We start from the raw sequence: 21,689 nt of genomic DNA, 5'->3' as shown, positions 1-21,689 counted from the left end.
TTGCAATCTTCATGCCTTTTCCTGCAATTAAAATTTTCTACCCACCAGGCATGGTGGTGCATGCCTACAACCCCAGCACTCAGGAGGCTGAAGCAGGAGGATCATGAGTTTGAAGCCAGCCTGTACTATGTGGGGAGGTCCTATCTCATTAAAAAACAGTTTTATATGCTTTGGGTAGTTTCATTTAATATAAAGTTTTATTTTTCAATGAAGGAAACGATCCAGGGAGTCAAACAGGCCCTCCCACCCAGCTATACACCCCCAGCAATAATTATTTTAAACTTTCAGGTGGAAAAGTCTACATCGTGAGCAACTGGAAAAAAATAAGAGATATTAGAGATTTGACAAATCCGAGAGAGAAACTGAAGCTCTATACAAAACGCTTCCCTCGGACACTGGCGGTCAGAGGAGTCTTCGGTGTCTGTGACGCACCGACTCTGTGTGGCCATCCTCAGAGGGCTCACCCAGTTTCAGCACATAAGACCCCACTGAACCCTCACACTAGCAACCTGAGGGAAACAGGAAGATGCTTTTGAAGATGGGGTAGAAGTTACCTAAGCTAAGACACGAATGTGGAGCTCTGCCAGCCTGTCTAAGGGCCTTACAGGGAGGTCTTCCTGGAGCCAAGGCCAATCCAGAGAGGGAAAGGGGAAGACTCCCGGTCAGGGCCAACACAAAGCTCCTCCCAGCTGCCGCGTTTCTCTGCTTCTGACCCTCCTCCCCATATCTCTTAGCATCTCTCACAGGGCTACTTCCTTCCTGTTAGAGACAGCCTTCCTCACTCCTTCCTCTCTCCCCCTCCTTCTCCTTCTTTCTCTCTCCCTTTCCTTCCTTGCAAATTTCCTTCCTTCCTAACCCCCCTCTCCCTTACCCCCCCATTTCTTTCTGTATTTTTGTTGTTGTTTTGCTCTAGGTGTTTGTGCTTTCATTTTTGAGACAGGGTTTCACACTGTAATCCTTACTGGTCTGAAACTCACTATATAGCCTACACGGGCTTCAAACCCTTGACCCTCCTGCCTCAGCCTCCCAGAGTCAAGAAAATAAATCTGCTCATCATTCCACCCTTCAGAAATTGTTGTTCAGGTCTCACACTTGGGCTTCTGGTCACTGTGAAGTCTAGATCGTCTAAAACCTTATCTCTGTGGCACCACCTCTGTCACAAGCTCCAAAGGTCAGAATCCTAACAGAGCCCGGTGCTGGCTCATGGCAGTCCTGAGATAAGCCTGAGTCTCGTGTGGTCTAATTTTAGCAGCAGAGGGGCCGTGGGCTGGAATGAGCTAGCCTCAGTGAGGATGCTCCCATTCCAATTTCAAATATTATTTCTCCACACATTGTATGTCCGAGAAGACTGAAATGATTAGCTGTCTCTGTGAGAAAATATTAATTGCATTTCTGAGAAATCAAATGCGCTAATATCTCCACTCTTCAGACACAGTGAAAAGCCAAGTGCCATTCAATACCGCCTTCTACAAGAGGGCCGTCTTTGCGCAAGTGTGTGTGTGTGTGTGTGTGTGTGTGTGTATTTATGCACATATGATGGGCACGCGTGTGTGAAAGCCAGAGTCCATGGCATAAGGAATAAGTGATTAAAAAACAAGGACCTGTCCTGAGGCGAACAGACTGCTGGGGTCAGGTGGGTCAGTGAAGAGAGGAGGGCAGGCAGGCTGGCAAGGTGGAGAGAGGGTCTCTGGAAGGGTGGATCAACAGAAGATGGGGGGAATGAAACAAAGGATGGGAAGCTGTAGAGAGCTGCGAAATGCCGCACCCTTAAGATGGTGCTGGCTTCCGCCTCTGCTAGCCCGACAGCAAGTGCTCTCTGTGATAAACAACTCCTTATTTGGTCAAGGCTGGATATCTGGCTTGCTTCCTCGTATGTGGACCTATCTGCTGTCGCCACATGGCTTACCGGGGTTGGCCGCCCAAGGGCCTTTTTAAGCTGTGGGCGGGCACTCCCTGGGGTCAGAAGATTTGTTCAAGGTCCTGAATAAACTGCTTGTGAGAAGGATTCCTGAGTCGCGTCTTCCTTGCTGGTCGAGGTGGTCGTGACAGGAAGCGACAATGTCAGCCTGGGAGCTTGGCTACCACCCTCAGGTGCTGGGTGAGGTTTCCCAGTGCTGCTCTCCCTGGCTCTTGAGGACGCCCATGCACCTGCAATGCAGCTGTGACACACACCGTGGGAAAAAGCAGCGTTGGGAGGAAAGGGGTTATCCGACTTACAGTTCCAGGTTTCCTCTGTTCTTGCCGGGAAGTCAGAGCAGGGTCTTAAGAGCTAGTGAACATCACATCAGTCAAGAGCAGAAAGAGAATAAGCATACCCTTGCTTTAGCTTTCTTTAGACCTACAGTTCAGGGCTCCACCTAGGGAATGGATGCAGAGCCAAAGAAACCCACCCTGACCCTGGAACCAGAGCCAGAGAACACACTTTGACCCTGGAACCAGAGCCAGTGAGAGAAACACACTCTGGCCATGAAGCTACAGCCAAAAGGCTAAAAAGCGGCCCCCCGACCAACTGAACATGAAACCAACCAATCCCTGAGCAGGAAAACCAACCAATCCCTGAGCATGAATTCTAGCCAATCTGAGTTTGTTCAAACTCAAAGAGATCGAATCTGACAATCCCCTCCCTGAAAATCTTCTCCCTGGAAAACCTCCACCCTAAGAAGCTCTATATAAGCCCCTCTGTCTGTTCAGTTGGTAGAGGTCCTCCTCCACCTTGGCAGAGGCAGCCACTCTCCTGGATCCCTCCTTCACAAACAAATCTCTTGAAAGAGTTTTGTGTGAAGATCCTTTGCCAGCACAGAACACAATCCCTGCTGGGACACTCCCTTGGGAGCAGAGCAGAATAACAACTTTTTGCAAAGCCAGAGCAGATTGCTACATTTCTGCAGGGGTTTCCCCTTTAGCAGAGCTAGGCAGAGAAGTAACAACTTGGGAAGGAGCTGCGAAGAAATGGAAACCTCTGCTAGGGCTGAGCCTTAGGGGGTCAGAGCAGAGCTCAGCTATAACAGTTTTCTCTCCGTTGCCACGTCCTACAGGGAGGCCAACCCCCACTGAACCCCAGCTTCAGGTAAAGTCTGACTTCCTGACAAGTCAGGATACCTTTCCTTCCAGAGAGGTAACACTCACAATATTGCCACCCATAGCAAGCTCCAGGTACATCAATTAACAAGACAATGCCTAGATATGCCCACAGACCAGCATGATCAAGGTAATTTCTCAGTAAGACTCTCTTCCCAGGTTGTATGAAGTCGATAGTTAAAAATAACCATCACGGGGGCTGGAGAGATGGCTCAGAGGTCAAGAGCATTGGCTGCTCTTCCAGAGGTCCTGAGTTCATTTCCCAGCAACCACATGGTGGCTCACAACCATCTGTAATGAGATCTGGTGCCCTCTTCTGGTGTGCAGGGATACATGCAGGCAGAACACTGTATACATAATAAACAAATCTAAAAAAGAAATAAATAGCCATCACCCACAGAACTTCCAAGTGAATGACAGAGGTGCCCTATAGAAGGTGCCTCACCTACATTCCCTGGCTCATCACTTCCATTCCTGTGGCCCCAGCATCAACTTCTGGCCTCTGAATTGTGCACATGGGCACATATGCACACACGCATACTCACATATGCGTGCACATACACACAGCATACAGACACACACATACATGCCCACTAGTGTAGGCATCTGGTCTGTGGATCTGAAATGGCACCCACACTCCTTTGGGTGTGGCTTAGGGCGGAGCTTGAGGCGTGGCTTTCCTTGCTCACGCTCTCTCTGTTGGGTCAGCGGATCTGGTAGGAAGAGCAGGGAAGCGCTCCTCTGGCGGTTCTTTGTGTTTTTCTGTGTAATCGTTCCCCAGTAAACACCTATTTATCGTTTATCTTGGGTCTAGTGATATAATTACATCCTCGCCTTCACGCTAATTTAAGCTCCAGGAGGATCTGTCAGAGACAAGCAGAGGAGGATGAAAGGTGAGAAGTTTCAATAAGATTCCAGGCTGGAACCAGCCACCTACTGGCTGCAGAATGTCCCTTCCATGCCTCTTCTCTCTGGCCTCTGCTGCCTCTACGGGATGAGGACAATGCAAGCAGGTCATCTGTAATAGACACGGTGGCTACCGCCTGAGTCTCCGCCCACTTTCTTCTGTTGAGTAGCACTAACATGGCTTGAAAACTTGATCCATACCCAGGTGTAGACTCCGGTCCATCCCAGCCAACCATCCCCAGTAGACTCAGTAGCCCAGGCCTAAGTGGTAGGCACTCAGCCCTTCTTGGATGCAGTTACTGATGAGACATGTCCCTGTCCCTCAGGGTCCTTGCTCCTCCAGCCCTCTGCCAGGAAGAGACAGAGGCCAGTGCACAACTTGAGACTGTCTTTGCCCCAGGGAGATGGAAGGGACAGAATGCCAGGGCTGCACGAGGCCCACGAGTCTGGGTAGGAGAAACACAGGGAGTCACCATGTAGCCCGCCAGAGAAGTGAGATGCCCGTCCAGTAAGAGAAATACTTAGATGGGTTAAATACTTAAGTCAGGCCGGGCGGTGGTGGCTCACGCCTTTAATCCCAGCACTTGGGAGGCAGAGACAGGCGGATCTCTGTGAGTTCGAGGCCAGGCTGGTCTACAAGAGCTAGTTCCAGGACAGCCTCCAAAGCCACAGAGAAACCCTGTCTCAAAAAAAAAAAAAAAGCCAAAAAAATACTTAAGTCAGAGCTAGCCAGTAAGAAACAAGCAAGGCCAACAGCTTCATAATTAATACAGCGCCTTGTGTGTTATTCGGGGACTACAACATGGCAGAACCCAGGCGACTGGAGTGGAAAAACCAAAGCTGCTGGCAAGGAAAAGGCTTCTCTCTACACATGAGTATCCTCTCATGCTTTCCCCTTTCTCAAAAGCTTGCCCAGTGCCATGACGGGGCCTTTTAGACTATGCCCAGCCCGGCCTCCAGAAGCATGCAGGGCTATGTGGGGCAGAGCCCAGCCATTGGCAGTGCATGGGGCAGGCGGACGAGGTCGGAAACTGGCCAACCCCGAGAGACACGGCCTGGAATAAGTATTTATTGTCACATGCCACTCCTTTCTGGTTGCTTGGTTGCTTGTGATAGGAATTAAACCCAGGGGTTAGCCAGGCTCGGCAAGCATCTACTGCTATGACACACCCCAGAACTGTAGTTATGATTATTTTCTTATTACTTATGGCTGCTGATACACAGGTAACTAAGACAAACAGCAATTCCGTGTGCGGGCCTGATGGGCAGTGCTCAGGCGAATGCAGAGTTGCCGTGGATGGGGAAGGCAGAGGGGGTAGGGCCAAGAAACAGGACAGCCCTACCTGTCACTGTGACACCCCTACAGTCCAGAGACCTACAGACGTTTGCTTGTACACATACCTTAAAAGGCAGTTCTCAAAAGCAATTCACTGTATCACGTATTTTTAATTCCAGGGCTAAAAGTTTTCATCACAAATTTAAGCGATGGCAGGAGATATAATTTTCAATTCACTGCAAATATTGACATCTAGACATAAAACCATCAGTTTTTAATAAAATATTAAAGAGAATTTGAGCTCATAATTATTTTATGCCCCATTGCCATCCAATTTAAAAAGTGTGAATAGAGCTCTTTTTTTTTAACCATTAGGAAATATCATCCCTCCTTTTTCTCCCTGAATTTGTATTTCTCTTCTACTTCTTCCACAAATATTTAACATACTCTAACTCTTAAGTTTTAAAAATACTTATCATGCTGCAGTACACTTAAAATACATTAACTGCAGATCTTGAAACATTCAAACATCTTAGCCAAGAGTGGAGGTCCACACCTGCAATCCCAAGACCCGAAAGGCCACGGCGGGAGGACAGAGGAGTTCAAGACCACCTGGTCTACATACCAAGATGCTATCCCAAAAAGGAGGAGAGTGGTGAGACAGCTTAGCGTGGGGGGAGGGGAAGAGGGGCAGGGGAGGTGCTTGCCACGCCCATGCAAACCTGACAACCTGAGTTCAAATCCCTGTAAAGGTAAGAGAACACGGACTTATGTTGTCCTCTGATCTCCCAGTGCTTGCTGCAGCTTACACACACACACACACACACACACACACACACACACACTCTTATCCTAGCTTGCCTTCTATTGCTGTGATAAAGCCGCTCGGAGAGGAAGTGTATGTGGCTGTCACGCTCCTGTCATACAGAGAAGACAGGACAGGATCAGAAGCGGGCAGGGACCCCAAGTCCGGAACTGAAGCAGAGGCCATGGCGGGGTGTGCTGACTGCCTCCCCCCCACAGCTTGCCCTCTCACACACGCCAGGACCATCTGCCCGCCACGACAGCACCCACAGCAGGCTGGGCTCTCGTGCATCATCAGTCAAGAAAATGCCTTGCAATGTTGCCCAGAGGCCAGTCTGACGGGCTCGTTCTCTCAATTGACCCTAGATCGACCCTAGGTCGAATCAAGTGGACAAAAAACTAACCCGCAGAGTAATAATCAATAACTCCCTGAAAATTGCCTCATTCTTGTAACCTTTAGGTGCTTCCTGATTTTAAAAAATTGCCCTGTATTAAACAGTTACATAAGCCGAGCGGTGGTGGCGCACGCCTTTAATCCCAGCACTCGGGAGGCAGAGGCAGGCGGATCTCTGTGAGTTCAAGGCTGGGCTGGACCGACAGCCTCCAAAACAATACAGAGAAATCCTGTCTCGTAAAAACCAAAAAAATAAAAAAATAAAAAATAAATAAATAAAGTTACATAACTGGCTAGATCTGCTGCCAATATTGATCAGCTTTAAGCATAAAAAGTTAAACACGATTGAAAATTCACCTTTTAATGAAATGAAATGTGATCTTTCTGCTTGCTTCTAATGAGAGAAGGGTAGGATCTGCTAAAAGCCCTCTGACACCAGGTAGTAGGGCAGTTAGCATTCCTGTCCGTGGGGAACAGGAAGTACTAGATACTTCATGTAGCAGCACAAAGCCAGCACTAGCTACCCACCCTTGGATCATTTCACGACGGGATCTCATGGAATGGGTCTTCAGTTCACATGCAGAGAATAACAGACACCGCCTCCAAAACAAGGCGGCTAATGTTTCTCATTAGCATACATTAGTTACCATAAGTGATGGGTTTCCTGAGGACATTTTCATCAGATGCTTGATCACAGTGTCTCTCACACACACCTCCTTCTCTTGCCACCTCTTCCCCACTCGTGTCCTGTCTTTGGTGAGGGGGGGCTGTGAGGGTTAACATTGTCCGTGTGGCGCCACCTGAGAGATGCACCCCTGTAGGGGATTCCATGAACTGTTCTGCTGAGGCGGGAAGACCTGCCCACGGTGAGCAGAGCCATCCCTGAGGATATCCCGGACTGTGTGAGGGGAGAGATGAGGCTAAGCAGCAGCAGCAGGACTTGTCGCTCTCCACTGCAGACTGTGGAGCCTAACGTCAGTCACAGCTGCTGCCTTGATATCTCCGCCTCCTTGGACTGTTCCCGAGAGCCAAAGTAAACCCTTTCCCCTTACCCTGTTTTTAGAGGGCTTCCCTTCCTATCAGCAGCAAGAGAAAGAACTAAGGCAGTGAGCCCATGGGTTCTTTGGTGTAGCAGAGAGAAGCATGGGCGGGGGGGGTGGGGTGGGGGTGGGGGATTCCTTGCTGTGGCTACACCCCTGCAGATAATGTCTCCTCCCTCATTGTGGTGGTTTGGATGTGATTGGTCCCTATAAACTGCTCATAGGGAGTGGCACTATTAGGAGGTGTGGCTTTGTTAGAGTAGGTGTGGCCTTGTTGGAGGAAGTGTGTCACAGCCGGGGCTGGCTTAGAGGTCTCATATACACTCAAGCCATGACTAACATCTCTCAGTTCACTTCCTGTTGCCTGAGTATCAAGCTGTAGGTTCTCAGCTCCAGCACCGTGTCTGCCTGCCTGCCGCTGTGATTCCCACCGGGATGATAATGGACTGAACCTCTGAAACTGTAAACGGCCACCTCAATTAAATATTTTCACTTGTAAGAATTGCTAAGGTCATGGTGTCTCTTTCACAGCAATAGGAACCCTAAATAAGATAAATTGGTACCAGGGAGTGGGGTGTTGCTGTGATATGCCTGGTCATGCTTTTGTTTGGAGGATTTGGGCTTCGGGAGTTTGGATTAGGGAAACAGTGGGATGCTTTAAGCACTGTTTAATGTGCCATGTTGGTGGGAGCATGGAAGACAGTGGTGAAGAGGGTGATTTGAACTGTGGGAGCCTGGACGTTCCAGAGGAGAAGAATTTTGGTATGTTGTCTTGAGATCTGTCTTGGGATATTTTGGTGAAGAAAGTGGCTGTTTTTTTGTCCTTGTCTGAAGATTCTGCCTGAGATTAAAAGTGAAGAGATTTGAATTAATTCTTTTGGCAGAGGAAATCTCAAAACAGCCTAGTATAGATCTGCTATGTGGTTACTACTGTTCATGCTTATAATGAAAAGGAGCAAGCTGAGGAGAAATGGGTACCAGGAAGTGGGATGGAGCTAAATCCTATGTTCAATGAGATAAACAGAATAAGAAATGTACTAAAGGAGTGGTGACCTCAGGGTAAGATCCTACCCAACTAAATTTCCAACTTGTGAAAAGGAATTAGAAAAAAAAAACAAACAAACTTAGAGATCTGTTTGATGGTGCACACCTTTTATTCTAGCACTTGGGAAGGCAAAGGCTGGCAGCTCTTTGAGTTTGAGGCTAGCCTGGTCTACAGAGCAAGTTCAAGGAGAGGCAAGCTTAAGCAGTGAGTGTAACTACTGAGAACAGAAAGCTGGTGAAGATGTCATTGAACGGGGGAGCCATGTTCCAGCCCCAGCAAGCAGCAGAACTTGGCAGCTTGGCACCCATGTGGTTCTGGGTTTAGAGTTAAGGATAGGAGAAAGGGGCTATGGAACTTGCCCCCAAGACTAGGTAAAACCACTGTCGCTGGGCATGTGTGACGGGTATCCCGTAATGGAGGCCAAGAAAGGACATTACATGAAGTCATGAAGGTAAAGCCTGGATTGCCTTGGAGACCCCAAGATGCTGGAGGTGCCAGAGTCATGGGATACTTGCCTAGGACAGCTGCTAACAGGAAGTGGAACCAACCCAAGAGAAAAAAGTGTGTTGCAGTCAACCCAAGCTGAAAGGAATTGGAGATCTGAAGAGCGTTTTGACATCATACATGGGGATGCAGAGTTTGGAGTTGCCCAACTGGCTTCCAGTCTTGCTTTGGTCCAGTATTTCCTTGTTATGATACCTTCCCTAGGTTTTAGAATCACAATATATATATATATATATATATATACATATACATACCTTGTACCTTTATATGTTGGAAGTATGTGATCTGCTTTTTTATTTTGATTTTACAGGACATTACAGTTAAGAGACTGCATGAATCTCAGAAGAGATTTTGAACTTTGGACTTTAAAAAATTGAGACTGTGATAGACCATGGGGACTTTGGAAGATGTACTGGATGCATTTTGCATTATGATATTGTTGCAAGCTTATGAGGACCAGGGAATGGACCGTGGTAGTTTGAATGTAATTGGCCCCCATCAGCTTATAGGGAGTGGTGTTATTAGAAGGTGTGGCTTTGTTGGAGTGGATATGGTTTTGCTGGAGGAAGTGTGTCACTGTGGAGGCGGGCTTTAAGGGTTCATTTATGCTCAAGCCACGCCCAGTGTCTCAGTTCACTTCCTGTTGCCTGCAGATCAAGATGTAAAACTCTCAGCTCCTTCTCCAGCACCATGTCTGCCTGCATGCCAACACGTCACCCCATGATGATAATGGACTGAACCTCTGAACTGTAAGCCACCACCTCAATGAAATGTTTTCCTTTATAAGATTTGCTGTGGTCATGGTGTCCCTTCACAGCAATAGAAACCCTAAGACACGCACGCGTTCAGCTGCAGTTTTTTATCTGTGAGTCTCATCTGATGCATCTGAAGAATTGCAACCATAATGACAAAGAATTAAGTTTGCACAAATCATCACTATCTTAGAGCATCAGGCTTTTCCTCCCAGCTTAGGGCCTGGCACACACTTGTTGAGGTCACAGTGTGGCCCCGTCTTCCTGCTCTACACCATTAGATCTCCAGGAAGGAAGGAAAAGGGCTGTACTGTCACCATGCAGGCCAGCCCGTGATAGGGCCCCTGATGCCCATGGCAACACTTTCTCCCATCAGCCTCTCTCCAAACATAGTCGTAAGGAGGGGGAACGTGAGAGCCCGGGGTGAACTCTTCCTTAAGCAATGAAGACTTTCCTCTGTTTCCCCATTCTCCCTCAGGCCCTTACATCTTGTGGCCATGGACTTTAGCCATCAGGATGGGAAAATACATTTTCATTTCTTTGAGATTGAGTGGGAGAGCAAACATTGCAAACTGAGAGGTTTCCTAGGGCAAATCAAACCCAAAAATAGCTGTGTGGAAATTAAGGATCTAGAAATCATTTGGGGTTATGTGTTGTCTTTGTGGTGCTGAGAGTTGAACCCAGGGTTTCACGAATGCTAAAACAAGTGCCATCCACCCCCAGCTCTTGTTCTACTTTTTAGCCTGAGATGGCATCCTGTCAACTCACAGGGCAGACCCTACACTGACACTAAGGCCCAGGCAGGTTCGAACTTTGCATTCCCCTGCCTCAGCTTTGGAAATAACTAACAAACATCTCAGGAGAAAGCTGGCTGAAGCTGGATCTTTAAAAACCAACGCTCTCAGCGCGCAGGCGCTCTGGCTGGATGCTCAGGATGGAACCCTCAGCGGGGGCACTTAGAGCAGCCGCTCAGAGTGGAACTCTCAGCGTGGGCGCTCAGGGTGGGCACTCAGGGTGGACAAATAGAGGCCAGAGGGGAGAAGAACACGTTTGCATCTTGCCAAGAATCCTTCTGCTCCCTCGGGACCTTCTCTGACCCTACCCAAGAGGAACACGGGAGAAAAGAAAGGCACCAAAAATAGTTCCTCCCACCTCAGGCCAGCGCCAGACTTCTCTTCAAAGGGGGCCAAAGCTCCACCTCCCGTGGTTTAGGCAGTAACAACATCACAGGAGAGAGAGGCTGGGAGAGACTGAAGGTGGAATGGACTGCCCAAAATACACACGGATGGAAACAAAACAAGCCTTGAGGGGGAAAGTGGGCCACCCAGAAACAGGCCAGGCTGCAGCCACTAAGAAGGGGGTGATAATGGATGACTAAAGCCCTGAACCCCAAATACAGACAACAATGAGCCAGCCTAGAAGACGGGAGAGAACTTTCATTTCTGAATACAATGAGGCTGCAGGAAGTGACAGCAGACACTGAGCACACGTGTCCCCATGACCGTGTGTGTGCTCATGCAGGGAGTGACAGTGCACACTGAACACACGTGTCCCCATGACGGTGTGTGTGCTCATGCAGGAAGTGACAGCAGACACTGAGCACACGTGTCCCCATGGCGGTGTGTGCTCATGCGGAGAATGTCGGTCAGCACAGGTGACTGGAAGACAGACCCTGGGTACAGCGAAGACTCCTCTAGCTTCCCTCTGACCGCCACCCAAGGCCCTGTGGCATAGGCATCCCCACAGCGCACCCCACCACATACACGCAATAATAAACAGATGTTACATACATTCAATTCGTGTTTAAGTCTACAGTGTTGTGTTGGGACAAACTCATCGCTATCCTGGGGGGGGGGATACACGGTGCTCTCAGGGCCAAGTGGACACACCCACAGGGGTCATGAAAATGTGCAACCTTACCCGTCTGTTGGGACTCTTTTATTTTATACCAGGCGCTAAGAAAACACACAAGATGGATCCAAAAACTTGGGTCTTCTCTGTTCCAGATGTAGGGCTGCCGACACCGCCATGCTCATTAACGACACCTCCCGAACATCAAAGTAAATGTAATAAATGTAATTGCTTCCACAGCACTGCTGCCTCACCCCCTGAGGACCGTCATGGAGCTGAGATGAGGAACCAGCCATGGGTGAAGAAGCTGTGACGCCCGCCCAGAGTGGATGTTTAAGCCGTCAGCCAAGTAAGCGACTTCCCACGTGTCGCCACCCCCACCCTCACAACCTTTACGTGACACCATCTGTGCTGGGCCATTGGCTGTCGGCCTGGCCTCAGGCAAAAGGCTAAATCAACTCTCCCCATCACATGGCCAGTATGCAGCGTGGCTGACATCCGGATGCCAGCTTGGATGGAGCTGAGTCGTTTGTACTGCTGGGACCTACAGGGGACTCCACACTCTCTGGCAACAGTTTTCAAGTGAGAACGCACACCCTCCACCTCTCTCTGGTCTGTGGACTATCCTCTCTGGTCCTTGGGAGGCAAACTCTTTGGGGGGACAACAGATTCTCTGCTAGGAAACTGAAGGAAAAAACACCCCGAAAATGCCCACTGTCTTTCAAATGCCCACTGTCTTTCCAGATCTTTCTTGGAGGAGAGGTTGATGCATGGCAAACAAGATTCCATTCTCCAGCAAGCGCCACACACTTGGGCATGAACCCTGTGACGCTGGCCTGGCCAAAAACCTCTTGTTTGTCTAAATCGGCAGTTGGCTGTGCCAGGGATGCTTGGACCCCAGGCTGTGAAGCTCCCTGCTGCCGCAGCACCCCCCCCGCACGCAGACTCCTCCGGTTACCTCCTGACCCCGTGCCCGCTTGTTCCCTCCCCAGTCCTGGCTGCTGGGAGGCCTTGGAGGAGGGTGAAGAAGGGCCTATTCACTTGGAGCAGTCCCGGGCAGCTGTGCACATGGCCCATCCAGCGCGGATGCCGGGTCCTGCCCTCTTCTAAAAGGTGGGAGTTTGCCTTGGAATGAGTAGTTCTTGCACCTGCCAAGTTCAACACCAAGTGGACACAAACACCACTCTATTCTCAAGCAGCCCCTCCCAAGGCAAGACACAGACGGAGCAGTTCATTTGGCGAACACCACAGTGGAGGCCAGCTCCAGGGCACCCGATGGGGGCGGGGATGAAGGGCTGCAAACTGAGGCTCTGGGGAGGGGGTTGAATTTCCACTCACCTCTTTTCCCATCCAACTTGTTTCCCTTTTGCCTTAAAATAGCCCCACAAGGCTTGGTTGATCCCTTTGTTGTTTTAACTGGCCCTCCTTGGGGAGGACCAGGGCCTCAGAGTGAAGCAAGCTCTCCCACCCCACTCCCCCCTCGCTCACCAAACACCAGGCAGCAGAGCCAAGAACGTCCTTCCCCTACTCTAGCTTCCTTTGCCTCTCTCCAGAGGGAATGGCGGCTTTAAAGCGGTCAGCCAGGCTCAGCGGGCAAGGCACTTGCTGCTCAAATGGGAGGAGTTGAATTTGCTTCCCCAGATCCAAGAAGGAGCTCATGTCTGTAATGTGCGGCACAACAGAGGCAGAGACGAAAGGAACCCTGGAAGTTCTGAGACCAGTTAGCCTGGTGTGCACAACAGTGAGCCACAGCTCCTGTCTCAAGGTAGAAGGCACAGATCGACACCCAGGGTTCTCCTCTGACCTCCACAGGCTTGCTGTGGCTCATGTGTGCTGGTACTCACACACTCACACACACACACACACACACACACCTCATATGCACACATCTGAAGTTTAAAATGTTTGTTATATGCATATGGGTCTTTGCCCGCATGAATATCTGTGCACCTCTTCTGGGCTTGGTGTCCTCAGAGGCCAGAAAAGGGTGCTGGACTCCCTGGAACTGGAGTTAAGCATGGGTGTGAGCCACCACTTGGGAATTGAACCAGGTCTCTGGAAGAGTAGCTAGGGCTCTTATCCACTGAACCATCTCTCCAACCCCCATACACAGATTTAAAAAGAGAGATTCATCACCGTCTCTGGAACCCAGGAGAAGCCCCCTTAGGTTTCCTGACCTGGAAGCTGCAAAGTAGAGAGACTTTATGAGAGAGGAGGCTCAGCTGGGACCCGCCTCCAAGGTCTCCTTGCTTCCTGAGTTGTGTTTCCACTGCTGGCCTCCGAGGGCAGTGAGCAGAGGGGACCCCAAGGTCCCCTGCCTGGTTCACTGCCTCCCTGTAACAGAAGGAGCTGCAGGGCCATTTCTGGGTCAGACTGGAACATGGTGGCTCCGTATTTGCAGCTTATCTTCATTAATTATCGGAACTTATGAGATAGATGAGTCCTGACGCTTCTATTAGCAAGTTAATGGCTGTTTATTAAATTTTCTCCAATTACGGCTGCTTAACAGATCACAGGGCTGGGGCGCCCTACAAATGACCTTGGGAACAGAAGGCAGGAGCCGACCTTCCAGGTGACTTTTGCTCGGCTGAACCAAGCTCTCATCCTGGGAAAAGCCAAAGACATGGTTCAAGGGAAGACTCCGTAGATGAAAAGGGAAACACCGCACATACCAGAGAATGGAGGCAGGTCAGCACCTCTCCCGCTGCACGTATGTGCGCATACATATGTGTTCCTGTATATGTTCACGTGTGTGCAGGTATGCACGCACGCATGTGTGGAAGCAAGGACAGCCTCGATGGTCGTTCCTTAGTTGCTGGCTATCTTTTTCTTTGAGTTAGGGTCTCACTGGCATGGGGCTTGCCAATTGGATTGGACTGTCCAGCCGGGGAGTCCCAGGGACCCACCTGCCTCTACTTCCCCACCGCAGGGTCTGCAAACATGCCCCCTGCAGCTGGCCTTTCACCAGGGCTCTGGACTCTCACTTGGGTCCTCACACACTTTACTGAAGCAGGCTTTCTTTTAGGCCCCCAACCAGCTCCCAAATCATGACCTTATTTTATGCTCATTGTTGCTAACTCTTTGGTTTTTTTTTTTTTTTTTTTTTTGGTTTTTCGAGACAGGGTTTCTCTGTGGCTTTGGAGCCTGTCCTGGAACTCGCTCTGTAGACCAGGCTGGCCTCGAACTCACAGAGATCCGCCTGCCTCTGCCTCCCCAGTGCTGGGATTAAAGGCATGCGCCACCAACGCCTGGCCCTCCTGCTAACTCTTACAACTTAACCTGTTTCTCTTCATCTATGTTTTGACGGGGGGGACGGGGGGACGACGTCTTTTTACCTTTCTTTCCTTCTATACGTCTTTTTCTTACCGCTTCTTGTGTCTGGCTGGTGGCTGCCTGGCTTCTGGTCCCGGCCATCTGCCTCTCTTTCTCCCTTGTTCTCTCCTCTCTTTCTTCTCTTCTCTCAAGCCAAGATTTCTCCTCCTACTTATTCTCTCTACCCACCAGCCCTGTCTGTCCTTCTACTGCCTACCTATTGGCCATTTATTAGACCAATCGGATGCCTTAGAAAGGCCAGGTGAAACAGATGCAACACATATTTACACAATAAAACAAATGCAGCATAAACAAATGGGACACACCTTTACACAGTTAAAGTAATACCCCACAGCATAAACAAATGTGACTCGCTGTTACATAGCTAAATATTCCACAGCGTAAACAAATGTGACACGAGTTTACACAGCTAAAGTAGTATTCCACACAACACTCTACCGACCATGGCACCTCCCCAGCCCAACTCCCCTTTGGGGTAATTTAAAATGCTATAATAAATACTATATCTTGCGTCTCAGTATTATACTATTGTGAGAGTAAGCCAGTCACACGTCACTGACAAGGCCATGAACCCGGAACCCTGTCTGCCATGCTTGGAACAGTTTAAGCATTCAGAAAGTTTAATTTCCATGCTACCGTGTAAAATGGGGAGAAAACAGCTCTATTGGTTTTATTGTTCTGTGTCCAACCATCGACAATGGCCTCCTGTAATGTATCAGACACTGAAATGGGACGAAAAGTCAGCTAGGAAGCCACTCCTTAGAATTAATGAGGCAATGGAGTAAAACAATGATACAGGTCAATGAGTGTCCAGGTAAGCCTTCAGGGTCCCCACACAAGCGAGGGACAGACACAGGCTGCAGGACAAGCATCTAGGTAGGAATGTCAAAGAAGTTTGGACTCTGCTTTGAAAGCTACAGGGCCACAAACAAGTCGTGCATGTCAACATGGCTGCAAGCCAGCGAGTGGCATGGAAGCCACTGGTGCTTGCATGTCAGAGTGGACAGCCAGGGCTACAGAGAGAAACCCTGCCTCCAAAACCTAAACTAACAAACAACACACTGACACAGGAGCTGGAGAGATGGCTCAGAGGTTAAGAGCACTGGCTGCTCTTCCAAGGCCCTGAGTTCAATCCCCAGCAACCACATGGTGGCTCACAACCATCTGTAATGAGATCTGGTGCCTCTTCTGGTGTGCAGGCAGAACACTGTATATTAGATAGATAGATACATAGATAGATACATAGATAGATACATAGATACATACATAGATACATACATAGATAGATACATAGATAGATAGGTACATAGATAGATAGATAGATAGATACATAGATACATAGATAGATACATACATACATAGATACATACATAGATACATACATAGGTACATACATAGATACATACATAGGTACATACATAGATACATACATAGATAGATACATAGATAGATACATAGATACATACATAGATACATACATAGGTACATACATAGATACATACATAGATACATACATAGATACATACATAGATAGATACATAGATAGATACATAGATACATACATAGATACATACATAGATACATACATAGATACATACATAGATACATACATAGATACATACATAGATACATAGATACATAGATACATACATAGATACATACATAGGTACATACATAGATACATACATAGATACATACATAGATACATACATAGATACATACATAGGTACATACATAGATACATACATAGGTACATACATAGATACATACATAGATACATACAAAGATCTTTTTTTAAAAAAAAAAGACTAAAGGGGGCTGGAGAGATGGCTCAGTGGTCAGGGCTCAAAATGTGCCTGCAGGAGACCCAAGTTCAGTTCCCAGCACCCACTTTAGAAGCCGGAGTGAGGTTGTTGTGCTTTTGTGATCTCATCACTGTGGAGAAAGAGACCGGAGGGGGGGGGTGTCCATGGGAGACACTGCCCACCAGAACGGCCTATTTATCAACCTCAAGTCCCAGTGAAAGACCCTGTCTAAAAACCAGTGTGGGCAATGCATGAGGAATGACTTGAGTTCAGCCACTGGCTTCCAAACAGATAACAACACATGTGCAGACACACTTACACAGACACCTGCATGCACACATGCATCGCTCTCAACTGGGAACCTGGTCAAAACCCATTCCCTCCTTCAGCCCTTCTGAAGTGGAACCTGGGAGTCTGTGTGTCTGTTTCTAACATGCTCCTGGTGTCTGTTTCTAACATGTTCCTGGTGTCTGTGTTTCTAACATGCTCTTGGTGTCTGTTTCTAACATGTTCCTGGTGTCTGTGTTTCTAACATGCTCCTGGTGTCTGTGTTTCTAACATGCTCCTGGTGTCTGTGTTTCTAACATGCTCCTGGTGTCTGTGTTTCTAACATGCTCCTGGTGTCTGTGTTTCTAACATGCTCCTGGTGTCTGAGTTTCTAACATGCTCCTGGTGTCTGTTTCTAACATGTTCCTGGTGTCTGTTTCTAACATGCTCCTGGTGTCTGTTTCTAACATGCTCCTGGTGTCTGTGTTTCTAACATGCTCCTGGTGTCTGTTTCTAACATGTTCCTGGTGTCTGTGTTTCTAACACGCTCCTGGGTGTCTCTGTTTCTAACATGTTCCTGGTGTCTGTGTTTCTAACATGTTTCTGGTGTCTGTGTTTCTAACATGCTCCTGGTGTCTGTTTCTAACATGCTCCTGGGTGTCTCTGTTTCTAACATGTTCCTGGTGTCTGTGTTTCTAACATGTTCCTGGTGTCTGTGTTTCTAACATGTTTCTGGTGTCTGTGTTTCTAACATGCTCCTGGTGTCTGTTTCTAACATGCTCCTGGGTGTCTCTGTTTCTAACATGCTCCTGGTGTCTGTTTCTAACATGCTCCTGGTGTCTGTGTTTCTAACATGCTCCTGGTGTCTGTTTCTAACATGTTCCTGGTGTCTGTGTTTCTAACATGCTCCTGGTGTCTGAGTTTCTAACATGCTCCTGGTGTCTGTTTCTAGCATGCTCCTGGTGTCTGTTTCTAGCATGCTCCTGGTGTCTGTGTTTCTAACACACTCCTGGTGTCTCTGTTTCTAACATGTTCCTGGTGTCTGTGTTTCTAACATGCTCCTGGTGTCTGTTTCTAACATGCTCCTGGTGTCTGTTTCTAACATGCTCCTGGTGTCTGTTTCTAACATGCTCCTGGTGTCTGTTTCTAACATGTTCCTGGTGTCTGTGTTTCTAACATGCTCCTGGTGTCTGAGTTTCTAACATGCTCCTGGTGTCTGTGTTTCTAACATGCTCCTGGTGTCTGTGTTTCTAACATGCTCCTGGTGTCTGTTTCTAACATGTTCCTGGTGTCTGAGTTTCTAACATGCTCCTGGTGTCTGTGTTTCTAACATGCTCCTTGGCTCTCACAGTGTTGGTCTATGAACATGGAGAGAGTAAGGCAAATAAGTCCAAGCCAAGTGCACAGTAAGGAAGCCAGAGTTGGGGGAGGGGGTGTCCCAAGGCAGCTGTCCATCTTCTTGAGACTAGCCCTGATGTGAGGATGTTGATCTCTGAGGACCCTCTTTTGCCCCCCGGATCTATCCAGAGGCTGCATTATTCTAGAGAAAGTTTCAGCATCCACAACGCCCTGGGGGAGCTCATATTTTCTCATTTAAAGGAAGGGTTGTGGCGGCCAGCTCGTTCTGTTACTGCCATCCATTAAGCGCACACTGCAGCTGCCAGTCCAGTCCTGTGCAGATTAATGCCTCCTAAATTAATTCTGTGTTCAATAAGCCTCCATAAATATGTTTGTTCAGCGGGCCAAACTGGAGCCTTCAATTTTACTCTGGGAAGACGTGGATCAGCCCCGTGCCCATTTGCATCCACACGATGTCCACCAGGCTCCTTCATTAGTCACTGTCACCAGTGGCAGGTACAGGGTCCCTGTAAAGAAAGTGCCTCCAGTAAGTCAACTGCTGCTCCTGCCAGGATATAATCTTCCCTGGAGAGAGAGGGGGGGGGGAAGAGAGAGAGAGAGAGACAGAGACAGAGACAGAGACAAAGACAGAGACAGAGAGACAGAGAGAGACAGAGACAGAGAGACAGAGACAGAGAGACAGAGACAGAGAGACAGAGACAGAGACAGAGAGAGAGAGAGTCGCCTTCCAAATTGGCTGCCGAGAAATCCAAACACTGGAGAAAAAACCCCGGGCCAGGCAGCCTTTGCTTTCCCATGGACTGTTCTAGGTACATCCCATCCCCCCCCACCTTGTCTCTTTCCACTCCCAAATACAACTCCCAAAAAACACAGAACTCAGCCCCTAACCCTCACATCACAGATAAAGACCGAAGCCCATAGCGTTTGAACAATGATCTCCAAATTCTCTGGGTTATGTCTGGTGCACCAGGGTCCTATCCCGTCCCCACCCCACCCCACCCCCCACCGCCACTCCCCAGTGCCATGGCCTGAGACAGCACACTTGATAGTGTGTGAATCAGGTGTCTTCCTGCACTGTCGCCACGGTATTCCTTTTAAGCAGCTAGGAGATGGATCTCAGTGGCATAGCACTTGGTCCTAGGTTCAATTCCCGGTATTGGGGGCGGGGTGGGGAACCAAGTGTAAACTGTTCTTCCATAATTAATAGCAAAAGTTGGTAGTTCTATTTTGTCATTCCTAAAAATTTCAAACAAACCAGAAAGAACCAAGAATGGAACCCACTTGTCAGAGCTCTGACAGGCTATAACCGGCTATGACCGGCTACCCCAGCTCACCATTTACCTGTCGTCTTCAGCATTGCACCTTGCCAGCCTCGTGGAGCTGCTGGAGCTCACGGGGCTGAGCTTTACTTGTATTCTGCATGACATACATTAGGCCAGAAAAACCTGCGCACACGCACGCACATGTGCACACAAACACACACGCACACGCGTATACACACATACATATACACACGTGCATGTACATATATGACAAGCACACATAGACACATGCACATACATACATAAACACCCACATATGTACATAGACATGCATGCACCTAACCACCCCCTTGATTTCAAGCTTCTTTGTCTCAGTAGAGGCCCAAGTCCCTTTTCTGCTGTACTCATCTTGTGAGTCAGGACTCCAGATATTTCCCAATTTCCATTGTCGTGGTCTCACTGTGAGCTTGGGATCATCTTTGGAAGGAAGAATAGCTTTATTATGTCACCTTCAGGAGTGTGCTGCAGACCGCCATTAGATCCGTCTCTCTCACTTACTAGTCAGGGTATCTGGAGATAGAGCATCAGTGTTTCTACGTCTGTTGCTAACTTCCTCAGTAGCACTCACTTTCCAGGGTGTGTGACTGATTCAGAGCTGTGACCAGGGCTCAGTTGGTAGAGTGCTTGCCTGGCTTGCACAAAGTCCCAGGTTTTACCCCAGGGCTGCATAAGATTGGCCATGTTAATCGCAGCACCTAGGTGGTGGAGGCAGGAAAATCAGGAGTTCAAGTCCAACCTCAGCTACACAGTGAGTCTCAGGCCAGTTAGACTCAAAGAAAGAAAGAGAGAAAGAGAGAGAGAGAGAGAGAGAGAGAGAGAGAGAGAGAGAGAGAGAGAGAGAGAGAGAGAGAGAAAGGAGGAGGAGGAAGGAAGAGAGAGAAAAAGGAAAGAAAGAAGAAAAGGAGGAAGGGAGGGAGGAAGGAAGGAAGGGAGGGAGGGAGGAAGGGAGGGAGGAAGCCAGTTAGTTGGGGAAAAGGGAGCACTGGGAGTTTCCAGGAAACCCAGAGAGCAGAGAGAGAGCCCCAGAGGTGATGTGGTGTCTTGCTTGTGGACCAGACATACAGTCAACTGCATTTCTCTTTCAGCCTGTCACCCAAAGAGCCTTCTGCATGCAGCAAGGTCAACAGAAGTCTTAGCTTCCAAATCTCCATGGCGACCAAGGGGTCAGCAGGTTCGGATGATCTGCTATCTACAAAACCTGTTGTCCGACCCACTTGAAGGACTCGTACCCCAAAGGTACGCTAGTAAAAAAAAGTGTGTAGACAACTATTTACTCAGGTGTTACATCACTAGAAACAGACTGGAGAGACGGGTCTGAGCAAGATTAAGAACGCTGGCTGATCTTCAGTAGAATTTGGGTTTGGTTCCCAGCACCCACGTGGCGGCTCACGACCCTCTGTAACTCCAGGACCAAAGTGGCTCAGCATTACTCTCAACCCAGATACTCCCTAAAGACAGAGAGAACTGTGAAATCATCCCTCAGTTATTTTCCAGCACTCATATTACTGATGGCAATATTGGTATTGGTATTATTGCCCTGAGTCTGTTGGATGGAGAGAAAGGAGGCAGAGGAAGAGGAAGAGGAAGAGGAAGAGGAAGAGGAGGTAGCAGGGAAGGGGAGGGAAGAGGAGAAAAGGGGACTTACGATGAGACCCCAGAAAATCTCAGTGTTGAGTGGAGGAGGACCAAGTAGACACAAGCTCGGTGAAATCTCACCTGCAATCCTAAATTTAAATTGACGGCATCATTGTATTTTTGTTTTTATTCTAAAATACCCACCAAAACTCACAAAGATCATACAGAGAGCCCCTGTAAGAGGTCACACATTTTCTGCTAGGGGTTGCTCACCATGTCATTTTAATAACATTGAAGTCAGGACTCTGACACACACTGTGTGTGCAGTTCTGTGTCACTTAGTCACAGGTGTGAACTTCTGCAGCCACCACCAAAATA

Source organism: Mesocricetus auratus, unplaced genomic scaffold (assembly GCF_017639785.1).
Source record: "Mesocricetus auratus isolate SY011 unplaced genomic scaffold, BCM_Maur_2.0 Super-Scaffold_100691, whole genome shotgun sequence".
Classification (NCBI taxonomy): domain Eukaryota; kingdom Metazoa; phylum Chordata; class Mammalia; order Rodentia; family Cricetidae; genus Mesocricetus; species Mesocricetus auratus.
The sequence above is the reverse complement of the archived record's forward strand: the minus strand, read 5'-3'. Positions refer to the sequence as shown.